General features: G+C 40.3%; 1 long non-coding RNA gene across 3 annotated transcripts in view; it reads right to left on the reverse strand.

Annotated features, from left to right (window-relative positions):
• The window catches only part of LOC101707140 (uncharacterized), a 73478-nt gene that overhangs the window by 6399 nt on the left and 46448 nt on the right, over window positions 1-20631 (reverse strand). For 2 of the 3 annotated variants that reach the window (XR_015451130.1, XR_015451129.1), the window contains exon 3: window positions 16094-16323. This is a non-coding gene — a long non-coding RNA (uncharacterized LOC101707140). Of the gene's footprint in view, window positions 1-12533; window positions 15614-16093; window positions 16324-20631 lie in introns of those variants that run through there. The other variant, XR_015451128.1, reaches the window with a different exon arrangement.

Consider the following 20631-nt stretch of genomic DNA (forward strand, 5'->3'; position numbering starts at 1 on the left):
ATTATTAAAAGTCAAGTGATCAATCAATGTTTCAGGATGGAAAAATAAGAAACTAAACCAGCTTATAGAGAGAGTGAGAACAAGAATGAAGGAAAAGAAGAAGGTGGTGGGGTAGAGAGGAGAGCAAGAGACAACTAAGTACAAGAACTTGGAGGGAGGGGGTACTAGCTTGGTCCTCCATGTAGGTTTGAATAACAGCCAAGGTCAGGGTATAAGTGCTAGAGAGCGGGGCATGCAAATATGACATCGACGTGAAGACTTCAGCCCCGGCATTCCCAGATGTTAATCACATTATGCCATTGGCATAGACACCTGACCTGGGATGGAGCTGAGACGCCAGGCAATCAGACAGGTGAAGGGAATGCCAGGCTCTGGGATGGGTGACTCACCCCAAAACCACTGGAGTTGCCAAGACAGAGGACCAGAAGGCCTCAGGCAGCATCTGGATGGATGCTTGGTGATGAGATCTCTCTATGGATCTCAGTGCTAGTGAGTGAGGACAAACAGCCAAAGGCAACAAGATCATCTTATGTGAGGACTGTGGGGAGACAGTGCAGGTGACAGCTTGTGTCACCAGAGAATCTCTCAGCCCTGCACAAGTCATAGCAGGGCAGGTGGGTAGGCTCTCTGAAACAACCTGCAACCTGGGGAGGGGTCTTCAACAGGCTGTGCCGGATGCTGAGTACAGGTGCCACCATCATGGCAGACATGGGTGGAGCCTCTGGACCCATGGAGTGGAAACACTGCTCCAACACTCTCTTCCAGGACTAAGCTCAAATCAAGGAGAAACTGTCAGAAGCACATCCCAGCTGGGAAGGACAGAGGCAATACAGGCAGAAGAAAGAGTGACCCAAACAGGGTGCTGATGGGAGAAGAGGAAGCCAGAAAATCTCAACTTTGAATGTTTGGCAAAAACTGTAAAGAGCAAGGTCTTATATGAAGAATGTAAGGAAGTTATCCTACCTATTCTTCCTTGTATGAATAAAACTCATCTCATGTAAACATAAGCAATAGAAAAGAACTGGGGTCCAATCAATCCCATTGGAAGTATTTTTAAAAAGAGAACAAGGAACAGAACAATTTCTTCACAGATAACTACAAACTTCATAGGTAAAAATCATAAGCTAATAATGAAAATTTTTAAATGGTATAAAATAATAGCATAATAAGAATCGAAAACTTCAGATATCAGTGATTAGAAAAATATTTGCAAAGACAATTGAGAGAAGTCAGGAAATAAGCAGAAATAAAGCAAAGCATTATTTTCTATATGCTGATTTCACTTTAGAAGTAAATACTATACTAAAAGAAACTTAAAGATGAATAAATACCATAGATTATGCCTTCGTAGAAGTAAAAGATAGAAAGAGACATATAAAATAACTAAAGACAAAGCCACAGATGTGGAAGATGAGCAACTAAAATCTGGGGTATGTGATGATGAGTCGGTCTAAAGATGAAAGCGGAGTCGGTCGAAAAGGAAATCTAACAGTATTGTGTTAGACCTGGTATTGAGTTAGGGGCTGAAACTGGGTGTACAATAAAACACACAAGTAGTATGATACATGGAATAAATACCTTCACATATTATCTTATACAAATGTAAACTGCCATGATATTAAAATGAAAGAAATTTAGATTGGCCAAAAAAGCTAAACCCAATAACACGTTGTATAAAAAGACAAACTTAAAGAAACTCACAAATGTGAACAAGAAAAAAAGAAGATGGACAAATATAACTGGCAAATCCACAGGAACAGAAAGTAGTCATAATCTGGATATCTGATGGAGCAAATTCACATCCAAGTATCCAGAACAGGAAGGACTGTATAGTATTTTGAGTATGGCCTCATACTTCCCAATGAGTATATAGTGGGAGCTCCTATTCTTGACCTTGACACAAAGCAGCAATGTTCAAACACCAGAAATTTCAGGAGAGGTCAGAGAAAATAACCCTACACTAATAGTAAGATAGTCTAACTTTGTCACGCTCAGATAGAGTGCATGGACATTGATGCTCAGATGACATGGCCAATAAACCAGGATTTGCTGCTCTGCCCTAACTCCAAGCCCTGCTTCACTCTTTGGGTACATATGAAAATTTCATGAAAAGTAACCACATCTTAGGCCACAAAGCCATTCCCATACAGTCCAAAGGACAGAATAAAAGCCAAACCAAATTCTCTGAGCATAACTCAATGCACTGCAAAGTTTATTTAAAAATCATAAAAGGCTTCCCACCAAGAAATTAAAAATAAATATTTAAATGGAGTTTTCATCATGGTGCTTTTTGTCATAGCAAAGATTGAAAGCAACCCAGTAAACAATCTATGGCACATCCACTTGTAAAAGGAAGGAGGAATATTCCAACGTAAAATTGGTTCTAGTAATTTCTACCAAGTGGGGAAAAACACTGTAAGGGAAAAAATGCATATAGTATGCTGCTGTTTTTTGAAGAAAAAGGCAAACAAATACACAGCATGTATACATATTTGCTTCTGTCTATTTTTAATGTACAGATAAATCCCCAGAGTGAATAAATGTGGTTACTTGACTGTTTCTGGCCTGGCCAACATTCCAGATACAAAACTAGAAAACACTTAATATAAATAATATTTGAAAACATGTCAGAGAGTTATGGAAGCAAGAAGTTTGAAATGGGCCAAAATTCCAGATGGGAAAAGTTTTCTGAGATGAGCTAGTGAGCGCCTACTGATGAAAGAAATAAATGCATATCAGAATAAACAAAGAGATCTTCCAACCACATGAATTGAAAAATTCAGCATTTCTAGCCCATCAGTGTTTCCCTTTTGAACCATCAAAACAGGCCTAGTGAAAAATCCCGGGATCCTATATTGTAGATATTGAGAAAGTGATACAAATTGTATACGGAAAGGCAAAATACCCAAGATGGTAACACAATATTGAAGAAGATCACAATTGGAGGATTTCCACTACATAATCTCAGAATTTACTATAAAGCTGGATGCACCTTGAGACCATAATGTTAAATGAAGTAAATCAGACGCATAGCTTAGATGTCACATGGTTTCTCTTATGTGAGAAAACCAGAGTATAAATGAAGAGTAAAATAAAAGATAGACAATAGGAAATGGAGAGAGATCATTTGCAAATGGGAAGAAGATCAAGAGATGGAGGGAAGAGTAAGGGGAAGAGGGGAAGGAGCATAAAAGAATTAAGATGTGTCATGTCCAGGTACAAAATCCCCATGATGAATGTAACTATGTACTACAAATGTGTACTAATAAAAGTAAAAAATGTTTTAAAAACTTCAGTAATCAGGAAAGCATGGTCCTGGGAGAGGAGAAACACACTTCAATGGAAGAAACACACTTCAACAGAAGAGAAACCCAGACATACACCTATACGAGAATAATCAATCACCTGTTCTTTGCTAACAGCAAGGATGATTCAATGGAGAAGAGTTGGTTTATTCAACAAATGGCTCAGACAAGTGAACATCTATATCTAAAAACATGAGCTGAGGCACATACCTGATGTCCTTCGCAGAATTAATGAAAATGATATACTAAAAATCATATACTTAAATGCAAAACACAAAATCATAAAATATTTTTTAATCATAAAAATTTTAAAAGTGAATATAGGAGAAAATCTAGTTGATCTTGGCTTGGTGATGAGTTTTTAGATACAATTCCAAAGAGTGATCCATGAAAGCAAAGAATTCAGTTGGATTTTATTAAAATTTAAAGTTATGCTCTGTGGAGGAGACTATCAATAAAATGAAAGGATAAGCCACTAACTAGGAAAAAATACTTTTAAAATATATAAATTATAAAGAACTGGTATTTAAAACACAGGGAGGGCCCCCCGTGATCAGCGACTGGACATTGAGGACCTCGGCCATGTGGAGCAGGTCTCCCTCTCTTCTGCACCTGTGCCCTGCCCCCCAGTGACCAGCTTAGCTGTGCGGGTGCCTGCAGCACCCCCCACCACCACCACCCTGCCAGTACCTGGTTCCACACTACAGAGGCACAGGGGTTCATGAAGGCCATTGTCCTGAACTCCAGAACATAGAGCAGAAGTGAACAACAGAAACACGGCCTCTCTCAGGCTCCTTGATGAAAACTGAAGCCCACTGGAAAAGTGAAGAGAATCTCTGCAATAAAGGCACACCAGACCACTGTACTTGGTGAGTTGGATGAATCATCACCTCCCATCGGTGTGGAGAGCGAAGGGTTGAAACAACCCTGAGCCTCTTGAGATTCTTGAGGCAGATAAGAATATAATGAGCCAGGATATGAAACTGGTACAAAAACAAAGATGTTGACTGTCTGCTAGACAAGAAAGTAACATTCCCGGAATTGTAAAGATATACTTGACCTTTTCTCTGTAAAAATAATTAGTCACGAGATCATGAGCGGAGGAAGGGAAGGAGGCTGTGGGTGATGAAGGAGGATATATAAAAGGCTCAATAAAGAGGGAAGGAAAAGGCCCTCGCTCTCTCCTCCTTTTCTTTTCTCTCGAGTTTGTGTTGTTTTTCTTAATCCTCACCCCTCTCCTCGGGTACTGTTCGTCTAGTGATGGCTGGCTCCATCACATTGGAACCCATGCTATCTTCAGGGGAAGGGTAGCTGGAACCTGCAGTAGAACCCTGCAGAGTTCAACCCTGTAGGAGGACAGGGAGCTCAACTTGGGACTTGCAGCCAGAAATCTGCCTGAATCTCATGGGTCTGCTACTGCCTTGCTGAGACTCATTGACTTACATCTGCAGCCTGCTGCCCACATTGTCTATTGTGACAGCAGAGACATACTTTGAAGGAGGCCCTTCATTTTCATTTGTTATTTTCAAAATTATTATTTTTTGCTCTTATTTTTAATTTTTTTTTTCTTTCAAATTTTTCTTTTCTTTTCTATTTTCTTTCTCTTTCACTCTCTAATTCTCTCACTGTCCCACATTGTTCTTCATATCCCTTTTTGTTCCCATTCTGGCCCTAATTTGGATTTCTTCTTTATTTTTCTTCTCTTCTCTTTTTCCTTCTCTCAATTGTCATTAGTTTTAAAGGACAGTAATACAGTTCTGGCCTCCTTATTGCTGTTAGGTTGTTCTGTTCTCATCTTTGTTCTTTCATTCTGTCTTTTCCTCTTGTCTTCAACAGTTTACCCTAGAGTTTGCATGATCTTCCTGCTGCCTCACTGCTAACCTTTCCCTATCCTTCTACCTATCTGTCCCTCCCCAACTCCTTCTAACTCCCCATCCCAAAGGGTAAAGTTGCTATATTGAAGAGTTTATTCACTATAAACATATGTTGGGGTGGACCTCGATTTTGATTTAATTCACACATTTAAAGATGATAGATTAATAACTACCACAAATTTTCATTTTCTAAGCTGTGCTTGAGGCTATGGTGTTGCTGACTGTACCACTTGGGTTAAGGTGCTGTGACTGATCTAATCAGTTGTCCTTCCTGGTATAGTGAAAATGAGACAGCCTCAGAGTGACTTGAAACCTAAAGACCAGACATGTCTGGGAGACACCTCTGAGAAGCAATCGTACCATAAGGGTTCTAAGTACAAGCAACAAAGATACTTACAATAAGCAATTTCAAAGTATCAATCCAGGAATTAAAACAAGGACAGTACCAAAAACAAAAATGAGAAGACATTTAAGTAAGGCACAAACCCAGACTTCCACCCCACAAAAGGCAAATTCTGGGGGAAATGAGGTGGAAAAGTCTGATAATCAACCACCTGGACACCTTGAACTGATAGTACAGGAAGTAACAAAACAGATGAATGAGGCTCTAGAAAAATTCAAAGCAGAAATAATTTCCCACATAACTACAGAGATGGTGAGCAGAGTGAAAGACATGATTAGAGGCTCTAGAACAGAAACAAATAAAAAAAAAATAGAGGAGCTCAGAACCATGTTGGAAGGCATGAATGCCCAGCATAAGAAAGAAATGGAAACCATGATTGCCCAACATAGGAAAGAAATGGAATCCATGAAACAGATTCAAACAGATATCCAGGAAATTAAAAATTCCACTGAAAGTATTCACAGCAGATTGAGCGAATGTGAAGATAGAATATCAGATATAGAAGACAGGATTGCACTTAGTGACCATGAAAATGGAGATTTCTTAAAAATAATAAGGGACCATGAGAAATCAATCCAGCAGCTGCTAGATGATACAAAGAAGAATAACATAAGACACATAGGAGTCCATGAAAAAGCAGGAGAAAGTACAAATGACATTAAAAACTGTTCACAGAAGTAATAGTAGAAAACTTCCCAGATAGAGGTGGAGAATTGGACATACAGATAAGTGAGGCATATAGAACTCCAACTAGGCACAATCAAAAAAAATCTACACCTAGACATATAATAGTCAAGATCCCAGAAACCCAACAGAAGAAAAAAATCCTACAAGCAATTAGAGAAAAGAAACAAATCACATGGAAAGGAAAGACCATCAGGATCACAGCAGATTTCTCACACAAACCCTCAAGTCAAGGACAGCTTGGAGTGAAGTGTTTCAAGCCCTAAAAAAAAAAAAAAAAACTTTCAATCTAGACTGTTCTATCCTACAAAATTATCTTTCAAAATCGATGGGGAAATTAGATATTTCCATAAGAAAGAACACCTGAGAAATTTCATGAACACCAAACCAGCACTCCAAACAATTCTAAACAACATCCTAGAAAAAGACAATGAAGGTCACAACTCCATGAGGCCCAACAGAGCAAAGCCATCCGGCGAGGCAAGAAACTAAAGGGAAAGGGGGAAAATAAAAAATAAAAGAGACAACAACAGTAAAACATCATGACAAGGATGAGTCAATATCTAACAATTATAACCCTCAATGTTAATGGCCTCAATTCTCCAATCAAAGGAATAGACTGGCAGAAGGGATTAAGAAGCAAAATCCAACAATGTGCTGTATACAAGAAACACACCTAACTCAAAAAGAAATTCATACACTGAAAGTAAAAGGATGGAAAAGAGTTCTCCATGTGACAAGAATCTGGGAAAAAGCAGGAGTAGCAATCTTATTGCAGACAAAATAGATTTCAAACCAAAACTAAGAGAGACAAAGATGGTCACTACATCCTTGTGAAGGGAATAATCCAAAAGGAAGAGATGACAATCCTAAATATATACGCACCAAATACAAATGCCCCCAACTATACAAAACAAATATTAATGGACATGAACAACCAAATAAGCACTAATACAATTATAATGGGGGAACTCAATACCCCACTATCACAAATAGACAGATCATCTAGACAAAAAAATCAACAATGAAATTCTAGAATTGAACCAAGCTATTGAATAAATGGACTTAATAGATGTTTACAGAGTGTTCTACCCCACAAAATCAGAATATACATTCTTTTTAGCTGCACATGGGTCATTCTCCAAAATAGACCACATGGTAGCTTACAGGACATGTTTAAGTAAATGTAAAAGAATTGAAGTTACCCCTTGCATATTATCAGACCACAGCGCAATAAAATTGGAGATCAATAGCATAAGAAGCTACAAAACTCCCACAAACATATGGAAATTGAATAACAATCTCCTTAAGAATCAATGGGTCACATAAGAAATTAAAGAAGAAATTAGACTGTTTCTACAAGTAAATGATAATGCCAGTACAACATACAGGAATCTATGGGACACAATGAAAGCAGTTCTACATGGGAAATTCATAGCAGTGAATGCCCATATTAGGGAAACAGAGAAACCTCAAATAAACAACTTAACACTGAACCTCAAGCTCCTAGAAAAAGAAGAGCATGACAAACCTAAAGCTCATACAAGAGAGGAAATTATACATATCAAAGCAGAAATCAATGCAACGAAGACTAAGAGAACAATACAAAAAAATCAATGAATCAGAGTTGGTTTTTCAAAAGAATAAATAAAATTGATAAACTTTTAGCCAACCTTATCAAAAAAAGGAAAGAAAAGTCTCAAATTCCTTTTGATTAAGAATGAAAAAGGTGAAGTCACAACAGACCCAGAAATCCACAGGATCATCAATACCAACTTTGAGAACCTGTACTCTAATATAATGGAAAACACAGAAGAAATGGACAGATTTCTAGATAAATATGAATTGCCAAAGTTAAATGAAGAAGATATAGAAATTCTAAACACCCCAATTACAATGAGTGAAATTGAAAATGTAATAAAATATTTACCAACAAAGAAAAGCCCAGGTCCTGATGGCTTCACTGCTGAATTCTGCAAGACAGTTAAAGAAGAACTAATGCCATTACTCTTTAAACTCATCAAGGAAATTGAAAGGGAAGCAGTACTTCCAAATTCATTCCTGGAAGCAAGTGTTACTTTGATTCCAAAACCAGGGAAAGATCTAACCCAAAAAGAGAACTACAGGCCAATCTACCTAATGAACATAGATGCAAAAATACTCAACAAGATACTGGCAAAGAATACAGAGGGTCATCAATAAGATCATACACCCTGACCAAGTTGGATTTATCCCAAGGATGCAAGGATGGTTCAACATATGGAAATCAATAAATGTAATACACTATATCAACAGAACCAAGGACAAAAACCATACGATCATCTCAATAGATGCAGAAAAAGCATTTGTCAAAATCCAACACCCATTCATGATAAAAAACCCTAAAGAAAATTGGAATAGAAGGTCTTTATCTCAACCTGATTAAGGCTATCTATGAAAAAACCAACAGCAAACATCATACTAAATGGTCAAAAACTGAAAACTTTCACACTGAAATCAGGAACAAGACAAGGATGCCCACTATCACCACTCCTGTTCAATAGAGTTCTGGAAACATTAGCCACAGCAATTAGAAAAGAGAAAGAAATAAAAGGAATAAAGAAAGAAAAGGAAGAAGTTAACCTGTCATTATTTGCTGATGATATGATACTTTACCTAGAAGACCCAAAAACTCTGACAAAAGACTTCTAAACTTAATGGACAGATTCAGTAGAGTATCTGGATACAAGGCCAACACTCAAAAAACAATAGCTTTCTTGTACACAAATAACAGACTCACTGAGAGAGAGAAATTAGGGAAACAATTCCTTTTACAATAGCATTCAAAAAAATGAAATATCTAGGAATCAATCTAACAAAGGAAGCAAAAGACCACTATACTGAAAACTACAGCATTCTGAAAAAAGAGATTGAGGAGGAGGATATAAGAAAATGGAATGACATCCCTTGTTCCTGGGTAGGAAGAACCAATATAGTGAAAATGGCCATAGTTTCAAAACTGCTAGATAGATTTAATGCAATACCAATTGAAATTCCAATAATATATTTCACAGAACTAGAGAAAACAATCCAAAAATCCATTTGGAACCAGAACAGACCTAGAATAGCAAAAGCAATTCTAGGCAACAGAAAAGTGACAGGGGGTATCACAATCCCAAACTTGAAACTATACTACAAAGCTACTGTGATAAAAACAGCATGGTACTGGCAAAGAAAGAGACTCAAGGATCAGTGGAATAGATTAGAAGATGCAGAAACAACTCTAGACATACTCAGCCACCTCATCTTTGACAAAGGAGCCAACTACCCTCACTGAAGGAAAGATAGCCTATTTAATAAATGGTGTTGGAAAAACTGGATTTCAACCTGCCAAAGATTAAAACTAGACTCATACCTATCACCATGCACTAAACTAAGATCAAAGTGGATTAAATATATAAATATTAAGACAGAAACACTAAACTTCCCGGAAGATAAGTTGGGTAGAACTCTTGAAGACATTGGCATGGGAAAAGACTATGAACAAAACCTCAGTAGCACAGGAACTAGGACAAAGAATCAGCAACTGGGATCTCATCTTATTAAAAAGCTTCTGCACTGCAAGAGAAACCACCAACAGAGCTAAGAGACAACCTACAATGTGGGAAAAAATTTTTAGCAGCTGTACCTCAGACAAAGGACTACTATCTAGAATATATAAAGAAATTTTAAAAATCAGACCCCTCAAATTTAAAGACCCAATTCAAAAATAGGCATCTGAAATGAACAGACTTTTTTCAGATAAAGAAGTAAATGCAGTAAATAAACATATGAAAAAATGTTCAACATCACTGGTCATTCGAGAGATGCAGATGAAAACAACACTGAGATTCTACTTCACCCCAGAAAGAATGGCTGCTATGAAGAAATCCACCAATAACAAATGTTGGCCGGGTTGTGGGGAGAAAGAAACCCTTCTCCATTGTGGGTGGGAGTGCAAACTGGTGCAACCACTGTGGAAACCAGTATGGAGATACCCCAAAGAACTAGGTCTAGAGGTCCCATTTGACCCAGCTATTCTTCTTCTGGGTATCTTCCCAAAAGAATTAAAAGAATCATACCACAGTGATATATGTGCACCCATGTTTATAGTGGCACAGTTTGCAATACCTAAAGCTTGAAATAGCCCATCAACTGGAAACTAGATAAAGAAGATGTGTTTTTTTAAAAATAAAATGGAGTACTACTCAGCCATAAAGAACAAGAAACTAGAGACATTTATAGTTAAATGGATGCATATTGAGGCCATACTCTTAAGTGAAATAAATAGGACCCATGTGTAAATACCAAATAGTTTCTCTGGTGTGAGAAACTTAAAGTTTAAATAAGGATTAAAATGAATAATTGATAATTTGAAATAGGAAGAAAAGGTCCAAAGGGGTAGGGGAAGTGGGAGGGGAAGGGGAAAGGAAAGAAGGGAATGGAAAAATTATGAGAAAAGGAAAAAATGGAAACAAAGTCTTTGTAAATAGGGAAGGGTGGAGGGGGTGAAGGGAGGGCAGCGAATGGGGAAAAAATAGGAACCAAGATGCATCATGTACAGGTACAAGTACCCAATGAGAAATGTAAATGTATTGTATACCTAAAATGTACCAATAAATGAATTTAAGGAAAAAAATAAAACACAGGGAGAACTTTCAAAGCTCCACAATAAAACAGCAATCAAAATAAAAAATAAGCAGAGGAATTGAGCAGATAATTCATAATTCACCAAAAAAAATACACAAGTGGTGGATAAGCTTAGGAAAAGGTGCCCAGCAACATTTGTCCTTAAGGAAATGCAATTTAAAACAAAATATCATTGTGCAAAATGCCTGGGTAAAAGTGACCAGAAGAGAGGGTCAACATTAAATATAAATTTTCCAGAAGAGCTAAGACTAAATGAAGACTATGAAAGCTAAAGACTTTTATGTAATGCCACATATTCTGTCTCAAATTTGAAATTATTCATGGAATCAAGATAGAAATTATGACTAGAAAGATAATTACAAAATTTCTTAACTGAGGGGAAATTAATACATTTTTGAATATTTTAGGGATTCACAAAAGTTTGGAATGAAGTTATACAATTTTTGAGCCAAATTATAATAAAGGCTACTTACCAAAATTCATGAGATTAAATATAAGTACTTATAGTGAATACCATAGTATTAAATGAACGTATTAGATGTGAGAAAGGGTTGTAACTGATTATTTAAGATGCTGCTTAAAAACACAGGAAAATACATCAAAGCAAGCCCATGGAAAGGAATAAGAGATAAAGAAATAAATTTAAACTTTAAAAATAAATATCAATGCAGTAGGAAACCAGTATACTGTAGAAAAAATACTTTAAAAACCTACACTATTTAAGATCAACAAAATTGATTACAACTTTGAAAACCAATAAAGATGAAACAAAATAAAGAAATGCAAAATACCAATATGCTGCATAAAAAGGGAATATCAGTATAGTACACATCTTGTAGAGATCTGAATATTGATGTGCATGGATACATGGACATTCTGACATGCGTGAAATTGAATCCACCTTTCTGTAAAGAACACCCTGGCACTGAGGACACCACCTGCGCTTCCTTCCAGACAGGGAAGAGGAAATGTGAGAATCATGTATAGGGCTCTCCATAGAGAGAGGAGGAGACAGAGGGAGGCAGCCCAGCCTCTCAGAAGCCAGCATAGGGCTTCGTGAGGGGAGACTACAGACCCCTCATCACAGCCACTTAGGAGCACAAATCCTTCCTTAAACATGAGTAAAGCCAAACCAGCTCTGTAAAGATGGCACATCCCAGCAAAGAGAACTGTGGATCCACAGCTGGGATGCAATCTATCGCTTCAGTGGGAGGAGGAGAAAGATCAGAGGATCACCCGGATGGCGGCAGAGATGGTCCTGCAGCATTTATCAGTGATAAACATGCTGAGACAGAGGGGAATCTGCTTCATCAGGCAGCGTCTGTGTAGTAGGCATTTCATACCAGGCAGGAGCAGTTGCTGCTGGACAAACCACCGGTGCTGGACAGTGCTCTGGAGCCACCAAGCCAGAGTCAGAAGCTGCTGAGAACTGACAACAAAACAAGAGGTGCTACTTGCAGAAAATGCAATCTTGTTTACGTAAAAGGGTCAAGGAAATTTAGCAAGTCTGTTACAATCAGTAAGTAAATTCAGTAAGATCTTTGGGGATAAGGGTATACACAGAAATGAATTGTCTTTTTATGTATCTACAACCATAAAAGGACAAAATCAAATTTTAAAAATATAATTCATAATAACACCAAAAATATCAAATAGTTAAGAATGAATAAAAATACGTAACTTCACTAAAACAAAAATCTTTACAGAAGAAATTGAATAAATAAATAAAAGGGCATATTGTGTTTATTGTAGAAAATGTCAGGTTATTTTTATTATCCCCATTGTGCTGGTACAGGAGTAAATTGACAGATGGTTTCTAAAGTCATCCAGAAATGCACAGAATCTAGAATAATCACAATAATTTTGAAGGAAATAAAGTTGAAAACACATGCTCTCAGATATGAGATATTTATATAAATTTATTGTTGGTCCTAAAAACAAACCGAACAGGGACAGGGGTACAGGGTGCAGAGCCCAACTCACTTGTATTGATGTGGGGGGCACAGATGTTCTCCAGAGGAAATAGGGGTCCTGGGGAAAGGTGCTGGATGCACAGGAAACCTACTGGGAACGTGTGGGTGTCCTGTCACCCAGCATGGGCATCTATGGGGATTTCAGCTCCAAGTGAGGGTGTGGGAGGTAAATTAATAAAGCCGTTTGAGAAGGTGGCATGTATTTGAGATCTTGGGATAAAGGAAGATTTTTTGTATCTAAAAAAGATACAAACACCACTGATTATAAAAAAAAATGTGACAAATCAATATATATTGAAATTTGAGAACTTCTGTTCATCAGTGGCAAACTTTGTGTGAGTGGGGATTTCACAACACATCTGAGAGGGACTGTATTGACAATCTTTTTAAAAACTGTATGAATTAATTAAAAGACAGCCACTTCAGATACAATTATCTCATACTGGCACTTAGAGATCTACTTGGCCTATGTAAGGCCAAGCATTGAGTGAACATTAAACGAACATATTAGAACATGTTACATAGAAATCATTGCGTGGAATTGCATCTTGTCATTCCTGGTCCTAAACACATGGTCTCCCTGGATCACTTCATGACTTTCTGCAGCTCAGGTTAGTCTTTATTTATTTTATAGGGTAATTTTATAACTATAAAACATAGTATTTATTTTATAATATAATGCACTGATTATACCATCTAGTGTAATGCACTCATATGACCACCCTTTAATGCTTTTGAAGTTAATCTGCATTTAACTGAATTTTTTTCCCCTATCTCCCTGCTTCCTCCAATCCCATTTAACCACATTCTGAATATCACATCCCTTTTTTACTACTTTTATTTTTACTTAGTTTTATGGCATCAATAGATATTTCAAAAATATGTACGTAATTTTGTTTAAATTATTTTCAACTTTATATGAAGGTATCTTCCTATGCATAGTTTTAGAGGTTACTATTATTGGTAGTAATTCTTAAAATTCACTCAAACTCTCGCTGTTATTGTTTATTCATTTTGAGTGCTGTGAAATATTCTATTCTGTGAATATTGCCACATTTGCTCATCCTCCTTTCTACTTACAGATGCTGGGTTTGGTCTGTATTTCTGCTATTATAAACAGTACTGTTAAGCACATTCTCGAAAGTGTCTCATATGAAGCATATATAAGCATTGCCTCTTGAACACATATCCTCAGCTTTAATTATTGGGTCAGAGTATATGTGAGTACCAATTGTATATTTTTTTGAATCAAGCAATTGCCAGTTCTTCATAGTTTTTCCAAAGTATTCAACTCTCCATATTTTGTCATTCTTAGCAATGACTTTATTTCACATTTTAAATTCTCTGAAATAGGGATATTTTTACAATCAACAGTTTGCCATGGTTTAAGGGCTGGCATTTTTCCTTTCTTAGTGATCTACCTCACAGTCAACCCTATCTTAGGTTTGACAAATCCCATTTTCACCATGCAACTCTTTGTTATATGGACTTCATCACCTTTCCTACTTCCATCAAAATGCTAAATTAATATTAAGCGCTTTAATTAAAATACCAAGTACAATCAGCCTAAGTGTGGGGAAAGATAAGAAATGCAGAGTCGATGCCCAGGGTGAGGCCAGGGCCGAGGGGACCCCTCATCTCTCCATAGCAGAAAGCTGTGTGAGCCCCTTTCCCACCAGTGAGCCTGGTGGGTGGGCATGGTGACAGGTGAGGTGGGCCTGGCCTGCCCTGGGAAGGGAAAAGGACCTCTCTTCCTCAGACTGTTTTGGGTGAGGTGGGGCCTTTGACAGACTCCCAAGCACTTCCTCTTCCGTTCTTCGGAGACTAGGAAGAGGAGAGGAAAGCCTCTACGTTGTGGCTCCAGTGATCCTCCCAGGAAGGAAGACCGCTGAATCTTCAGCATAGCCTTGTTTTCCTTCTCTGAAAGCTGGGTCTTCAGGGGAGAACTGAAGATGTCACTAGTGCTAAAGCTTGGATATGCGTGCTCTTGAAGGCCCATGTGTTGGACGCGTGGTGCCCAGTGTGGCACTCTTGGGAAGCAGCAGTGTCTGCTCACTGTGTGTCTCTTGGGATCGCAAGCCCCAGCCCCGCCTCTCTCTCTGGCTCCCCCATGAGGTGAATAGCTTTGCTGCACCATGTGTAGCCTCCATAGGTCAAAACCCTGGGGCCAACCATGACAGACTGAACCCTCCAGACCAGGGAGCCCACGCACACTTCTCCTCCTCCCTGCATTCCTTGCAGTAATTCGAGCTGCCCAGCACAGACAGTGTCCTCTCTGTGGACATCACCAGCTCCAAAGCCCGGGGGATGCCCTGTGAGGGTCCTGAAGGCTTTGCCCAGCTGTGGTCTGGGGGAAGGGGCTGGGAACTTGGAGCCTGGGATTTGGGCTTCTTTTGTAACTTCCAGATCAGGAAGATGCGTTTGATAAAGTGAGATACACGGATGTCCCATACGGGCCTCAGTGCCTCGGTCATCACTGCACTGCTCAGGACTTAGTGCAGCTTTCTGGGAGGTGTTGTGCATGGTCCCCACCTGCGGCGGGCACCTAATAAATGTCACTATCCTCCTTCCGTGCTGTCTGAAGACAGCAGCAGGCTGGTGTTGCCTTCCTCCTCCAGGAGAGAAATCTGTGCCACGCAGATCAGGAACAAACCCAACAGGCTGGTCCTCTGCCAGCACTTCCCTGCAGTTTTCAATTTCTCTTTTCTAGGAATAGAAGCAGCAAGAGCAGGGAGAATATCACGTAGCAGATAACCTTCCCCCCTCCCATATTGTTTTATTATTATTTCTCCTTCAGGCATCACATCAAAAAAGAGAGAAGCTTATTTTCTGAAACTTCTTAGCTCAAAAAATAAGAAGCAGATTTTAGAGTCTGTGGCCCCTGACTTCTGGGAGCAGATGGCTTTGGCAGTGGTCCCTGTCCCACACTGCCCTCAGCGTACCTCCTCCTGTTAGCCAAGGGCCAAGGCAGCACCACACGGCAGGGACATGCCAGAGCCAAGCCCAGACCAGGGTGAGGTCGTGTGCAGAGCAGATTCTTGAGGCTCAAACAAAGCAACAGCTGCAGTGACCCTCTTAAAAATGTGCTCTACAAAACACTTTAGCTCAGCAGACTTCAGAAGAAGCAGTCTAACAAATTATAAATCAATTAAAATGTAATTGCTCTGCAGTTTAAGAAACAGTTACCATCTCTCGTGTTATCCAGCCCTCACGGTGACAGCAGAAGGAGACATTCATCATCCTCCTCTAACGCATGAAGAGCCAGGGGTATAGAGAAGCAGAGGGATTTGTCCAAAAAGCAGAGCATGCAAGAAGCTCAGCAGGGAAGTAGAACGGCTGGTCCACATCTCTGGTCCAAAATTGGGGTCACAGGAGGGAAACGGCTGCAGCCTTACCCAGCTCCTCACTGCTGCCTCCTGAAACGTACAGAAGGAAGGAAAGAAAGAGAAATCAAGCAAAGGAAGAAGAGAAGGAAGGAAGGGAAGAGAGAGGGATAGAGGGAAGAAGAAGGGAAGGGAGGGGAGGGGAAGAGAAGAGAAGAGAGGGGAAAGGAGGAGAGGACAGGGAACAAAGTAGCCCGGTATGCCTGGCATCTCCACCACAGCAGCATCGGCTCCTGTCCCCATACCATGGGACAGGATCTAGCTCCTTATCCCACATCCTCTGGAAGACAGCACAGATATGACATAGGAGAGCATGCAGAAAATCTTTGCTAAAATCAATTTTACATATTTTTTCCTCCTTAAAGTCTTACATTCAGACAACTGCTAGCATGCACCCTGTGTCTGTGTGGTGATGTCACTGTCCGGCACCCTCTTCTTGGGGACATTCCCTGCTCCCCACCTGTCATAGGGTCCAGCTCCGCCCACAGCCCTGGGTCAGCCAGCACCTCACTGTACCCTTTAAGGGCAAGAAAGGAGGAAGCAGAGCTTGTGTTAGAAAAATAAAGGAATTGCAAGAAGCAGGGTGGAAAGGGTAAGGCATAGGAAGAGGCCCTGGCTACAAGGAGGATGTTGAGCACCCAGGGAAGATCAGTGAGCCAGGACAGGGAGGGAGTCAGAGATGGGCAATCAGAGGGGCTGGTGTGACATTGCTGGGAGGGACCAAGTGTCACTGTGGGAAGGCTGGGAAGGAGAGAGAGGTCCGAGGCACCTGGTTCCAGGACCTGCGTCCAAGCAGCAAATGCAAGTCGGGTGTATTTAGCAACAAGATTGAAACCTGAAGAGCCTGATCTTGATTTATGTGCCTGCTCAGCACTGCTATGGCCCTCTCTTTGGGGAGCAAGCAGGATTGAGGGAGTTTGGGGTGCTATGCGCAGTCCATGGCACAGAGAGGCTGTTACTCCAGGGTGCTGAAACCAAATTAGGGCTTGCCGCTGTGCATGGCCGCCCCTCACAGTCAGCTTCAGTCTCTGTAACATCTCAATCAACAAGGAACTGAAAATCACAAGAAAACCCTGGGAGCCAAGCTGCATATTTGTGGGCTCTTATGTTTTGCTAGTTTGGCTGTTGCACAGGCTTTTATTAAACCCAGAGCCCCTCGCACAAGCACACAAACATCTCTGAAAAGGATTCTTCTAAGCATCAAAGTGTGTGTGAGTGAGCACCAGGAGGGCCTGGCATCTCCCGCCACCTGGTTGTGGGGCACAGATGAGAGTTCCTGGGGGTGATGGCCCTGTGCTGGGATCTTGTGCACTGGCAGGGAGAACTCTCTGCTCACCAGCTCTTGGGGGGATCTGGGGCTGCTGGGCCTGCTGTGGCTTCCGTGGAGGTTCGGTGGGGTGGGTCTTTCTAGGTTTGGTGAAGTGGAAGTTTGGAGAGGTTTATGCTGCCACAGAATCTGCCCTTGGCCAGGTTTGGGCATAGCTTGTGCTAAAAACTCAGACAATGTTTATTGAGCAACTGCCAGAATGCACCACATGAGGGAAGGAAGGAAGGGACTAATGCCAGGGACCTAGTTCCACCTAAGCTTCAGCACAAAGACAGCAGGTGTGTCACAGGCTGCCGCTCCTAGAAGGGCAATCATGTCAGGGGAGGTGGCCCTCAGGGACAGGGCCCTGAACCTTTCTGTCTGATGCCAGCACAGGACTCAGGAAGGAGCAAGAGGAGCTTCCAAGAGGACCACCTGGGCATACCAGGGAGGACTTTGCCCATCGCAGCTCTGTGTGGCACCGCAGCAAGCTCCTGTTTGTGCCAGGAGCTGCACATGGTCCAGGCCAGGGACCTGCCTCTCATGCAGGGGTTTGGCTTCAAGAGTCCTAGGGCAGATGCACCCTCTGCTGCTGTCATCACTTTCCATGCTTTTCTGTGCCTCCTAGAGCAGAACTGCTCCCTCTGACAGCGTCATTCAGTAAGAAGTAACGTAAATCACACAGCTTCATGGAAATAACAATGAGCATGTGTTAGGAAGCCCCACCCTCAGTAAATAAAAGTGTGGGGTGAAAAGAAGGTGTACTGTCCCTGGTAATGTTTGCTAGGATTCAAACTTGTTGGAAGATATAATTTTTTGACAAAATTTAAATCTGCCCTGTTGGACCCAGGACAGGTTGAGTGGAGCTGAATTAGGGTCACTCTGAAACCTGCAGGCAGAATGTGCCTGACCGGGATGCCCGGGAGGGCCTGGACTGAAGGCATAGTGGTCTCTCTCCTTATGTGCACTGCCAATTCGATTCCTCTCTGTGAAAAGATGTTCACACCTTTTCCCCTTTATAAAATATGTGGTTATGTATTCTTCTATAGGTTAGAGGCCTTCCCAGACATTTCCTGTGCAGGTCCTTTGTCAGTTTCGCATATTACAAAATTGTCTCCTTGTTTATAACTTTGCTTCACTTAAAGTGTCCCTTGATGAACAAAGCTTGGAATTTTAATATAAAAATTCTGAAATTTCTTGTGTAGTTATTTGCTTGGATGGGTCTTGTTTAATATGTTCTTATATATTCCAATGTCTAAAAGTTACTTAATTAAATATTGCACTACTTTTTTGTTTCCCATTCAGACATTTCGATCACTGATCAGTGTGGAAGATGTTTTTCTGTGCAGGAGTGACATGGAGTGGGGGGGGGGGGGTCAGGATCCAGGGGTGCCTGTCAGCCTGGATGACCATTCTTCTTAAGTCTCCTTTCCTTTTTGGCAGGTCTAGGACTCACCATCTCTCCTCACGAATAATTGTTAGGTGAGAATTTCTCTGTCTTTTCACATCTGTTGTGTAGAAAATATCTAATCCAGAAGAACGGACTTTCCCACGCACTTCCAAGGATAGAGTTTTAATACAGAGAACTGGCTGCACATTTCCAGTGGAGGAAATAAAATAGCAAAAGGAATGAATTAACCCAGATGTCAGCAGCTGCTTGATTACCATCCCAAAGCTGGGCAAGCACCACAAACAATGTTCTCAGACCCCATGTGGCCATACAGCCAGCTCCACTGTCTAGGGGCCCGGTCAGCACGGGATTGGGGCCTGGGCATCCTGCTGCCCCTGCGGCCACCTCTGCTGGTCCCTGAGCTGCTTCCCTCCACATATACTGGTCCTTCTGTGTCCATGGAGCATTAGTCTCAGGGCCCACACTGGGCCGTCTTATATACAGGACCATATGACTCAAGCATCCTAGTGATTTCCAGGTATGCGGTGAAATCCTTTTCTTTTTTTTCCCCATTAAGTTTATTGGTGCATTTTAGGTATAAAATACATTTACATACATCACTGGGATCTTGTACTATTACATGAGTATCTTGGTTCTTATTTTTTTCCCCTTTCCCTGCCCTCCCTTCACCCCCTCCACCCTTCCCTATTTGCAAAGACTTTGTTTCCATTTTTTTCCTTTTCTCATATTTTTTCTTTCCCTTCTTTCCTTTCTCCTACCCCTCCCACTTCTCCTGCTCCTTTAGACCTTTTCTTCCTATTACACAATATCAATTATACATTTTTAAAATTACAATATCAAGACCTAGGAGACATTACCACAGATTTTCCAGAATTTAAAAAGATATAGAAAGCATATTACAAAAATCTTTTTTGAAATAAATTTGACAACTTCTAAGAAGTACCTTAGAAGACAAATTAATGAAACTAACTCTGGAGGAAATATAAAATTTGAATAGCACCTATTAAAGAAAATATATTCCTAGCTTGAAAACCTACCTATGTGACAACAACAGGCTTATATACATTTTAACTGATAAATTATATCAAACATTTAAAGCAGAAAAAAGAAGGAACACTTCTTTCCTCATTTTAGGAAATCAACATTGTGCTAATCCTCAAACTAGATAAAGATAACAGAAGAAAAAAGTACAAACATAGATAGAAATTTGTTTAACAAAACAAAGTCTTAGAAGTCAGATCTGGCAGGATGTAGAAAGTGGTTTTATTATAGGGATGACAGTGTTGGTTCAGCATTGGAAGATCCACCCCCAAAAGTCATCATTTTAATAGAGGAAAGGAAAAAGCCATAGGATCCTGTCAGTAGTTTCAGAACAAGTATTGGACCAAATTCCACAGCTGTTCATGGTAAAAGCTATCAGGAGACTAGAAGTAGAACAGAACATTCTCAACAGATTAAAGTCATGTACTCCATACTTCCAGTGAGAACACCTTATATGAATGGAGAAGATACAATGCTTTCTCCTTAAGGTGGGGAACAAGGGCAGATATGCTTACTCTTTATCTGTCCATTAAACTTTGAAACATAGGCCCAAACCAAAATAGTCTGGCAATACAATGACACA

Source organism: Heterocephalus glaber, unplaced genomic scaffold (genome assembly GCF_053883595.1).
Source record: "Heterocephalus glaber isolate CG9 unplaced genomic scaffold, H.glaber_assembly_v1.0 deba00001195, whole genome shotgun sequence".
In the NCBI taxonomy this organism is placed as follows: domain Eukaryota; kingdom Metazoa; phylum Chordata; class Mammalia; order Rodentia; family Bathyergidae; genus Heterocephalus; species Heterocephalus glaber.